The sequence below is a fragment of the Loxodonta africana genome, chromosome 2 (assembly GCF_030014295.1).
Source record: "Loxodonta africana isolate mLoxAfr1 chromosome 2, mLoxAfr1.hap2, whole genome shotgun sequence".
Lineage (NCBI taxonomy): Eukaryota > Metazoa > Chordata > Mammalia > Proboscidea > Elephantidae > Loxodonta > Loxodonta africana.
The window spans coordinates 232,103,842-232,113,842 of record NC_087343.1 but is presented as its reverse complement, the minus strand read 5'-3'; the positions used below and the strand labels follow the sequence as shown (position 1 = coordinate 232,113,842).

At 36.0% G+C, this 10,001-nt stretch overlaps 1 pseudogene; it reads right to left on the bottom strand.

The window, feature by feature from the left end:
* Positions 1–3,036: 3,036 nt before the first annotated feature.
* On the bottom strand, positions 3,037–4,022 carry LOC100675809 (olfactory receptor 5V1-like; annotated as a pseudogene).
* Between the last annotated feature and the right edge of the window lie 5,979 nt (positions 4,023–10,001).

Sequence of the window (10,001 nt, the reverse complement as noted above, 5' to 3'; positions counted from 1 at the left end):
AAGATCAAAGACCACAAGCTTCAGTATGGATTACACCTCAACATAAAGAAAACAAAAATCCTCACAACTGAACCAATAAGTAACATCATGATAAATGGAGAAAAGACTGAAGTTGTCAAGGATTTCATTTTACTTGGATCCACAAGCAACACCCACGGAAACAGCAGTAAAGAAATCAAAGATGCAATGCATTGGGCAAATTAGTTGCAAGAGATCTCTTTAAAGTGTTGAAAAGCAACGATGTCACCTTAAGAACTAAGGTGTGCCTGACCCAAGCCGTGGTGTTTTCAATTACCTCATATGCATGCAAAAACTCGACAATGAATAAGGAAGGCTGAAGAAGAATTGATGCCTTGGAATTGTGGTATTGGAGAAGAATATTGTCTATACCATGGACTGCCAAAAGAAATAACAAATCTGTCTTGGAAGAAGCATAACAAGAGTGCTCCTTAGAAGCAAGGACAGTAAGGCTACGTCTCCCGTACTTTGGGCAGGCTATCAGGAGGGATCAGTCCCTGGAGAAGGACATCATGCTTGGTAAAGTAGAGGGTCAGTGGAAAAGAGGAAGACCCTCAAAGAGCATTGGATTCACACAGTGGCTGCAACTAGGGGCTCAAGCACAGCAATGATTGTGAGGAAGGCACATGACCGGGCAGCATTTTGTCCTGTTGTACATAGTGTCGCTATGAGCACCAAACAATTGAGGTGCAAAGATTTGGGCAAAAATACGGAGAAATTCATATATCATTGCTCATCTAATATAATATATTACGCATTCAGTAGTCCAGAGAGAAAATGTTCTTATTTCTGTGGGTTACAGGAAGTGAGAACGGAGAGTAATTTACTGTCAGAAAAAATAGCTCCTTATTCACACTGAATGGAAGTGCTGAGCACCAAGGCAAAGCAGAGTCTAACAACCAGAACAAGGGCCTCAAACTTACCAATGGTCATAAAGATGTCACAGGACCAGGCAACATTTTGTTTTGTTCTATTTTACATGTGGTTGCAATAGGTTAGAGTTGACTCAATGACAATTAACAACAAAAGTCAGAGTAGCTGGGAAAAATAACAAAAATAGAGTGTAGCAAATGAGAAGGTTGGTGTGTGTATGTGTGAGAGAGAGAGAGAAGATGATACTTGTAGTTTTAAATATGTTGAGGTTAAGACGATAGTAATATAGGCAACCAATTTAAACATGTTTGGTCAGAGATGGAGAAAAGTAAATGCTCCAAGCGAGGGACGTGTGGAACCAAGAATGGATGTGGTCACAGGAAAGGAAGAGAAGCACAGAAATATAAAGTGGAAACTAAAGCTGAAAAAGAGAAAGAGCAAAATGATATATTGATATATTACATAGAATTATATAATATATAGATATAAGTGGCTAATACAAGATAGAAGTTGGCCCTGGTGGCACAGTGGCTAAAACTCTCACTATTAACTGAAAGGCCAGCAGTTCCAACCCACCAGCAGCTCCACAGGAGGAAGATGTGGCAGCCTGCTTCCATAAAGATTACAGCCTTGGAAATCCTGTGGGGCAGTTCTACTCTGTCCTATAGGTCTCTCTGAGTTGGAATCAACTCCACAGCAGTGGGTTTGATTTTTGGTTTTGGTTATATTAGACAATTCGATATAGAAATAAAAATGAATATAGGTATGTTTTAGTATAGGTAATGCAGATGCAGGTTTGTGGATATATATGTATGGATGTGTATAAGTATAGGTGTAAGTATGGATATGAACGTGGGTATACAATGTGGTCATAGATTCATGTTTACTTAAAAAAGACTCAGTTTGTACCTCCTCTACCAGTGCAATTAATAACAGTTCTGTATTTACACACAAAAAAATGTCTGTTTTGTCATAGTCATCTAGTACTTCTGTAACAGAAATACCACAAGTGGATGGGTTTAACAAAGTTACATTTATTTTCTCACAGTCTAGTAGGCTAGAAGTCCAAGTTCAGGGCATCACCTCCAGGGGAAGGCTATCTCTCTGTCGACTCTGGAGGAAGATCCTTCTTGTCAATCTTCCCCTGGGCTAGAAGCTTCTCTGCGCAGGAACACCAGGTCCAAAGGATGTGCCCTGCTTCTGTTGCTTCTTTCTTGGTGGCATGAGGTCCCCGACTCTCTGCTTGCTTCCCTTTCCTTTTATCTCTTGTAAGATAAAAGGTGGTGCAGGATACACACCAGGGAAACTCCCTTTACATTGGATCAAGAATGTGACCTGGGCAAGGGTTTTATATCCCACCCTAATCCTCTTCAGCATAATCCAATCTTGCCTCATTAACCACAGGCAGAGATTAGGATTTATAAGACATAGGAAAATTATAATTATAAAATGGAGGACAACCACACCATACTGGGAATCATGGCCTAACCAAGCTGACACATATTTTTGGGGGACACAATTCAATCCATGACATTTTTTAAGATTAATTTCACATTTCCAATAGATAGATACACATAGGTGTATAACCAAAAAAACCAAACCTGTTTGCAACTCATGGTATAGATGGATATAAACCTGCTGCCGAAGAGTAGATTTTGACCCTACAGGACAGAGTGAAGCTGCCCCATAGGGTTTCCAAGGCTGTAATCTTTATGGGGAGGCCTGGTGGTACAGTGGTTAAGAACTTGGCTGCTAACCAAAAGGTGGCAGTTTGAATCCACTAGCCACTCCTTGGAAATCCTATGGGGCAGTTATACTTCGTCCTATAGGGTCACTGTGAGTCAAAATCAACTCCATGGCAATGGGTTTTAATCTTTATGGAAGCAAACTGACATCTTTCTCCCTCTGAGCAGCTAGTAGGTTGGAATCCTTGATCTTTTGGTTAACAGCTGAACACTTAACCACTGCTCCATCAGAGCTCCTTTTAGATAGGTATAACGATAGTTATATGTATATATATGTGTGTGTGTATAAATTTCTGTCTATACATAGGTATGTCCTATCTATGTCAATGTAAAATTATTATTCCTATGAATTCTTCCAAACCTTCTTGTGAATTCAGATTAAGTGAAATGCTGAGTAATATCATCTGTCCTTTAAACATGCCTTACGACATAAAACCTTTCTGAGTGCTCCTTTTACCTCCGTGTTTCTCAGGCTATAGATGAGAGGGTTTAACATTGGGGTAATAACCCCGTACAGCATTGAGATGAGCCTGTCTCTGGCTGGGGAGTGGTGACTGGAGGAGGGGTGGATATAGGTAAATATCGTTGTACCATAAAACAAACAAACCACAAGGAGGTGAGAGGCACATGTGGAGAAGGCTTTGCACTTCCCTTTAGCTGACCTGATCTTTAGGATGGTGGATATGATGTAGATATAAGAGATACCAGTGATCAGGAAGGCACTGATGCCCAAGATACCTCCTACTACTAAGACAAGCATTTCTGCCACATATGTGGAAGAGCAGGAGAGGGCCACCACTGGAGGGATGTCACAATAAATACTGGTTGACCTGATTGGACTTGCAGAAAGACAGGCGGAACGTGAACACCGTGTGCAGAAGAGAATTGAGAAACCCTGATGCCCAGGTCCCTGCTGTGAGCTTCACACAGCGCCCCTTTGTCATGATGAGGATGTAAGAAAGGGGGAAACATATGGCCACGTACCGGTCATAGGCCATGACAGCGAGAAGGAAGACTTCAGTCCCTGCCAGGGCCACTAGGAAAAAAAGCTGCAAAGCACATCCAACAAAAGATATGCTTTGATTCTTGGTTAAGAGGTTCTCGAGCATCTTGGGAACAGTAGCTGATGGGCAGAAAATATCTAAGAGGGACAGATTTGCCAAAAAATAATACATGGGTGTGTGCAGCTTTTGTTTAGTTCCAACAGCAAGGAGAATGGCCCCATTTCCCACCAAGGTGACTTGATAGATGGCAGCAAAGACCACAAAGAGAGGGTAGCGTACCTCTGGGAGGTCAGAGAGACCTATGAGGATGAACTCTGTGATGGTAGTTTGATTGTAGACATCCATCTCATCTCTCCACAGGTGTCTTTCTGGAAGGAATGAAACCAACAGCCACAAGTTAGGCTCAAAACCAAGACTCTTGGTGATGAGAAACACTTGGGAAATAGTGGATGTGTGTTTGATGATGAATTATGCTAGCCCTATTAAAGAGATTTCACATACTGCAACCACTGTATGCATGATATTTCTTAGACTATTTGTTCTCAGTTCTTAAACAAGAACTATTTAAAATTTCTCATCAGTAAAACTATTTCTGATCTTTAACACTTTCATGGGCAACTTTTTTTTGTTTTGTTTTGCAGATTTTTGTGTGCCATTTTTTTTTCCACTAACAGAATGGATGCTGAATCATTGTTTGTTGGTGTTTTTTTGTTTTGCTTTGTTTTTAATGGGGTGCCATTTGCAGGCAGGGCATATCAATCCCATGTTACATGAAGCAGATCACACACAGGATATATGTCAGTCCCATAACAATTTTTAATTACACTTGAGCTATAAGATATCTTACTCAACTTTCCAAAAATACACACAAAATACCAAATAAACATTGCACTTGCTGCACATAACTGCTATCAGTCTGACTTAGAGTGAGCCATATCAGTACCATGTTCCATGAAGCACATCACACCATAGAACATACTGATTCCATGGGCTTGCGAGTGTATCACAAATGGTTTTCACCCCCAAAATAACTCATTTACTTGAATATTTCTGAATGCTGGTAACCGTATCTTCCCAGCAACACAACAGAAATAGTAAACATACTTGCAAACCTTATCTTGCTGTATAGAAGCCAAAAGACAGGAGTTTCACACTATCACTTTTCCGGGAGGCATCTGGAAACCATCCCCTTATACGAATGGCTCTCAACACTCAAATGTGACATAGAACAACTTCCTTGATTTTTAGGCAGTTGCACCAGTATCTACCATGACAGCAAAATGTACTAAAGTGGCTCAAATGCCTGCCAACAAACCTCCAGGGACGGAAAATATAACTGGGACATGTACGTCCCAAAGACCATGAAAGAGCAGTAAAGGATATTTCACAATTCAGTGAAAACTGATAGTGAAATTCTGCCTTTTATTGTATTAATGTGTACAGTTTTATGCACTATCTCAATTTTAAGTACTTTGAAGGTAGAATCTGTATATTTTTCCTTGAATTATAAATGTTATTAACTATTAGCAACTAGCAGACGCAAGGTAAAAAGTAGATACATAAATGTTGAGTGCAGGCATGGCTCAACTGTGTGTTACCATACTTCAAAATCATGCTTATTTAAATATGAACATTGTCTTGTTAATTTTTCAGAGAGCATACCTTAATAAAAGTAAATTTAATTCATAAAACATAAATAAAACCTAGTTGATCGTGTCTGAATGTGACCCAAACAAGAAACAGACATATTCACTTATATATTCAACTTCCCTTTCCATTTAAATGTACATTTCTTTAACATATGTCCAAGACTACCTAAGGAAATTTGGGATTTCAAAAATTGTATATGCCACAACATGTATAACTCATACTTAAAACCCAACCCACTGCAGTCGAGTCGATTCCGACTCGTCTCTGTTAATTTAATAATTGCATTTAAATGTAACTTAATAGTCCAAATACTCACCATGTATAAGATGACTTAGAAAGACTTTAACTGAAGGTCTGCAAATAAGTACTTCTGTGGTTTTTTTATGTCACGTTAAAAACTAATGTCTATTTTTGTTTTTTCATATCACATGTGCATGACAGAAAATTGAAAGAGAACACATGGTTAGATGTTAAAATGCAAAACTCACTTTCTATGACCATTCTATTTATTTTGCCTAATGTTAACTGGTAATGATTTCTTAGCTCTGATAAAATGTGGGGTAGACATAATTATATCTTTATGCAAATGGAAATATATTATTTCCAACCACCTTTTTCCTTCCTGCACCGTTTAATACAAATCACCGGGAGTGCTTGGGAGATGTTACTACTCTTTCTGAAAGCAACACTGAAGAACAGCTCTGTACTGCACCGCAGGAAAAGACAGACTTCTATGGACGCCCTTCAAATCATGAAATTTAGGTAAGAAATTTACTATGATAAACACGAAGTGCTGGCGGGTAACATTAGTTAATCAACCAAAGTTTCTTGAATGGGTGAATGAAGAAAGATTGAAACAAACAAGAAACACCTGCTAGGTCAATTCTTAATTCTCAAATGTTCAAGATTCCACAAAGCAATCAAATTTTTTGTCTAAATGTTTATATTTTAATACTTTGAAAATATAATAGTAAGTTTGAGATAATTTTATTACAAGAAATAATACCTTAAAACTGTAAGTGTTAAGTTCTATATTAAAGACCTAATTTCTTTTTACCTACACTTAGTAATTTGACTTCTTTTGTCTAAACAAGGATTATAAGAAACAGGTCAATAACCTCCTGATAAAAACACCCAGGCTGACAGGTCATCAGGCTACATGATCAACATATATCTTTACAAATAATAAGGATGCATTTTCCCCTAAATTCCACACTTGATTATCTATATTTTTAAATCAAGCTTATAATCTTGGCATACAGAATGCAGAAATTGTTCAGTTGGAATGAAACAATATTAGCAATCCCCTCTTTTTAAAGCAAATCTTTTGTCTATCTAATAAGAAATATAGGAGCCATGTTTTTATTAATGATAGGTTGTTGAGGACAATAATCTTCCCTGTCAACCCAGTGGACCTATAGCTCATTTAGCAGAGAATCAGAAAAGTCCACACGTAATGCGATCTTTCCATCTGCTGTGTAAGATCACTTGGTGTAAACGTAAGCATATGAGGACAGCGAGAACACATGTTGAAGTCAGCTTTTATCAAAGTCATAGGCAGTCAAAGATGCAATGAGAATCTAGAGTAAGGGGCCTTACCACACTGGAAAACTACCCAGAAACGGAGGTTGTTGTTATTGTTGTGGTTTTTTGGAGGGGTTTGATTTGTTTTTTAATTTCTGTGTTTCTCTTCTACATATGGTCCATGGCAAGCACACCGTATATGAAGGTTTTCTTTATGACAATTAGGCACTTCAGCTTTCAACTACATAGAGAAAAAGAAAATTAATTAAGCAAAGTCATCACGGAAAGAACTTAGATCTTAATATGATGCAAAATTTATAATTATTTAGTATATTATCAAGGAAACAGTATATTTAAATTTTCTTAGAAAAATAGGAGGCCATTAAATTTTCTGAAAAATATGTTGCTAAGGAGGGGGTTCTATACCTTTCCTTTTCAACCCAATGGATTAAGAACTAATAAACTGTTAAATTATGGACTAGACTGGTAACTAATGAACTAACAACAACAAAAACTTCTAAAGTGTAATCTCTCCACATCTCTCCACCTGTTTTGTGGGATTCTTGTTGCCTATTATGCCCAATGGACCCAATTTTCTGGGGAACATAAATCCGTGTGCATGGGTCAGAAACATTCCTTGTTAGACACAGGAAGTGTTTATATACGAAGGATTTGGATACATACCTGGCTGGACAGGCACTTTAATCTAATAATTTTTTATACATTGATTTATTCAACCACCCTAAAATATTTTAAAAAATACTCACTTCATCGTACCATTTAATATTCAGTTTTAACTAGTTCATTAAATGAATAAAATTTTAATACCATATTAGCATCTTTACAAACACCAATTTTTCACCTTAGCTTAGAAAGTCCAAAATTTAGCACACAACTTTCTCATGTTTTCAATTTCACAGACTTCATTACCAATGTGAAGTTTCCACAAGAAGGAAGTAAAATGATCCAACCAACAAAAATACAGCAGTAAAGAAAACCAAACTCCTCATTTATATATGAAACTCCTATTGGAATTTATTATGTAACTCATATTATGCCCTTTTTCCCCTCGTGGGGGGCAGGAAGCACTAAGAATTCTAAAGGGAATATGTTTCTCATCTTGATAAATCTAAATTACTATCAACCAAGTAATGGGCACTCACTTTACAGCTAATGGTTTAATATAAGTTGAAAAAGAAATCTAAATTGTAGAGAGTAAAAAATTTTTTTCTTGTAATGGCCTAGGTTAAGAAAAAACAAATGTTTTTTTTTCCCAAGAATTGCTTTGCCTAACAAAACTAAATAATAAATTATTATTATTTTTTCTGTCATCAAAATAATCATTCCAGAAAAACATGATTATACATCGATTTTTTAATATTTTGCATGCCTCATGACAAGTTAATTTTTACACTATTTTGGTGCATTATTACATATTATTACATAGATTTATATTGTTAAGACTACCATACAAGTAAAAATGTTGTGTTCTACAACCCTTTAGACCCAAATTGAGTAAATCTGAACCTTATTTCAACTGTAACTGCTAACTTGATTTTCCAGCAGAAAACGATTTTCACAGGGAATGTAAGCATATGCAAATAAATACAATAAAAGTATTATTAGTGAAAATCATAGGTACTTGCGATATGTATTTTAGGAACCCTGGGCTCATACCAGTACTTCTAATTCTAATAAAACATCAGTAAAATACCTTAAATTAAACTTTCTCTTATTCCCCATTCTACTTTTACAATTCCCATTTCCCATAATGAAAATCCTAGTTCTCAAGAACATCACCATTTTCCTCAGCTGCTCTAGCTTACAATGAATACCTCAATTTTGTGGTTATTATATCAGTACTATTACCACCACTAAAAATTTCAAAGTTACGATTCTTTTTGTCTTTAGAATGTATTTCACTAAATTTGTATACACATGATATTGTGTTTATACGTTGCTTGACTTTTTTTTCCTTTATCACTATACTAGAAATCTGATATATAGTTCTGTTGCTTTTCTTGTTTTTGTTCTATATTATAACTTTTTTTCATCCACTTAAATACAATGTTATTTCTAAGGAAAACATATACAACCGTATGGCTGTGTAAAATCTTCGCCTAGACATTTCTCTGCCGACCACATTCTACTTACCCTATTCCCACTTGCAATAACTATATTCAGTTTTTTTAAATTTACTGTGGTCTGTGTTTCCTATTAAAATATACGTAAATATATATAATCCCAGAATTTTTCTATTTCTTTCTTTCTTACACAAAATGCTGCATTCAATATACATTGTGAACATCATGTTTTTTAACATAAAAATTTATCCTGGAAATTGTGAATATGGGCTTATAGCTAAACATATTTTCAATTCTTTTTATGACTTAATAATACTCCTTTGGATAAATGAATTATATTTTATACAACTATGAAAGATATTCTATAACATAATCTTATTAATTACATGTCCTATATTTTTTAAAATATAGAGATGTGTCATAATGAAAGGTAAGTCTCATACCCTAACCCCTGGCAACTACTGCTGTGTTTCCTGTTGTTACAGTTTTGCCATCTCTAGTATATGATGTAAATAGAAACATACATTGACTGAACTTTTGACAGCAAATTTTTTCAATCAACCTAATGTCTTTGAGATACATCTAAGTTATTACATATATATTAATAGCTTGTTCCTTCCTATCGTTAAGTAATATTCCATTATATGGATGTACCAAAGTTGATTTATCTATTCTCTTACTGAAGGACACTTGTGTTGTTTCCAGATTTGGGTGATTAGAATAGAATGTTTATAAAACTCCATATAAACTTTTCTGTGTCAACATAAATTCTCATTTCTCTTGTATAAAGACCTAAGAGTGATATTTCTTGGCAATATGTTAAATGTATGTTTAACTTGGTAAATTGGACAGTTTTCTAATGTGGCTATCCCATTTTTACATCCCCACCACTATGTATGGGGGTTCCATTTGTTACACACCTCAGCATCGTTTGGTGTTATCGGTATATTTAACTTTAGCCATGGTACCCCCTGTTTAAATTTGCATTATCATAAGTTATACAAACATTTTATCTAAATCTACCAAAAGCCTCATTGGGTTTTCACTGCAGTTCTGCTCATTGTATAGATCAATATGGTAAGAACTGAAAAATTAGTGTGTCG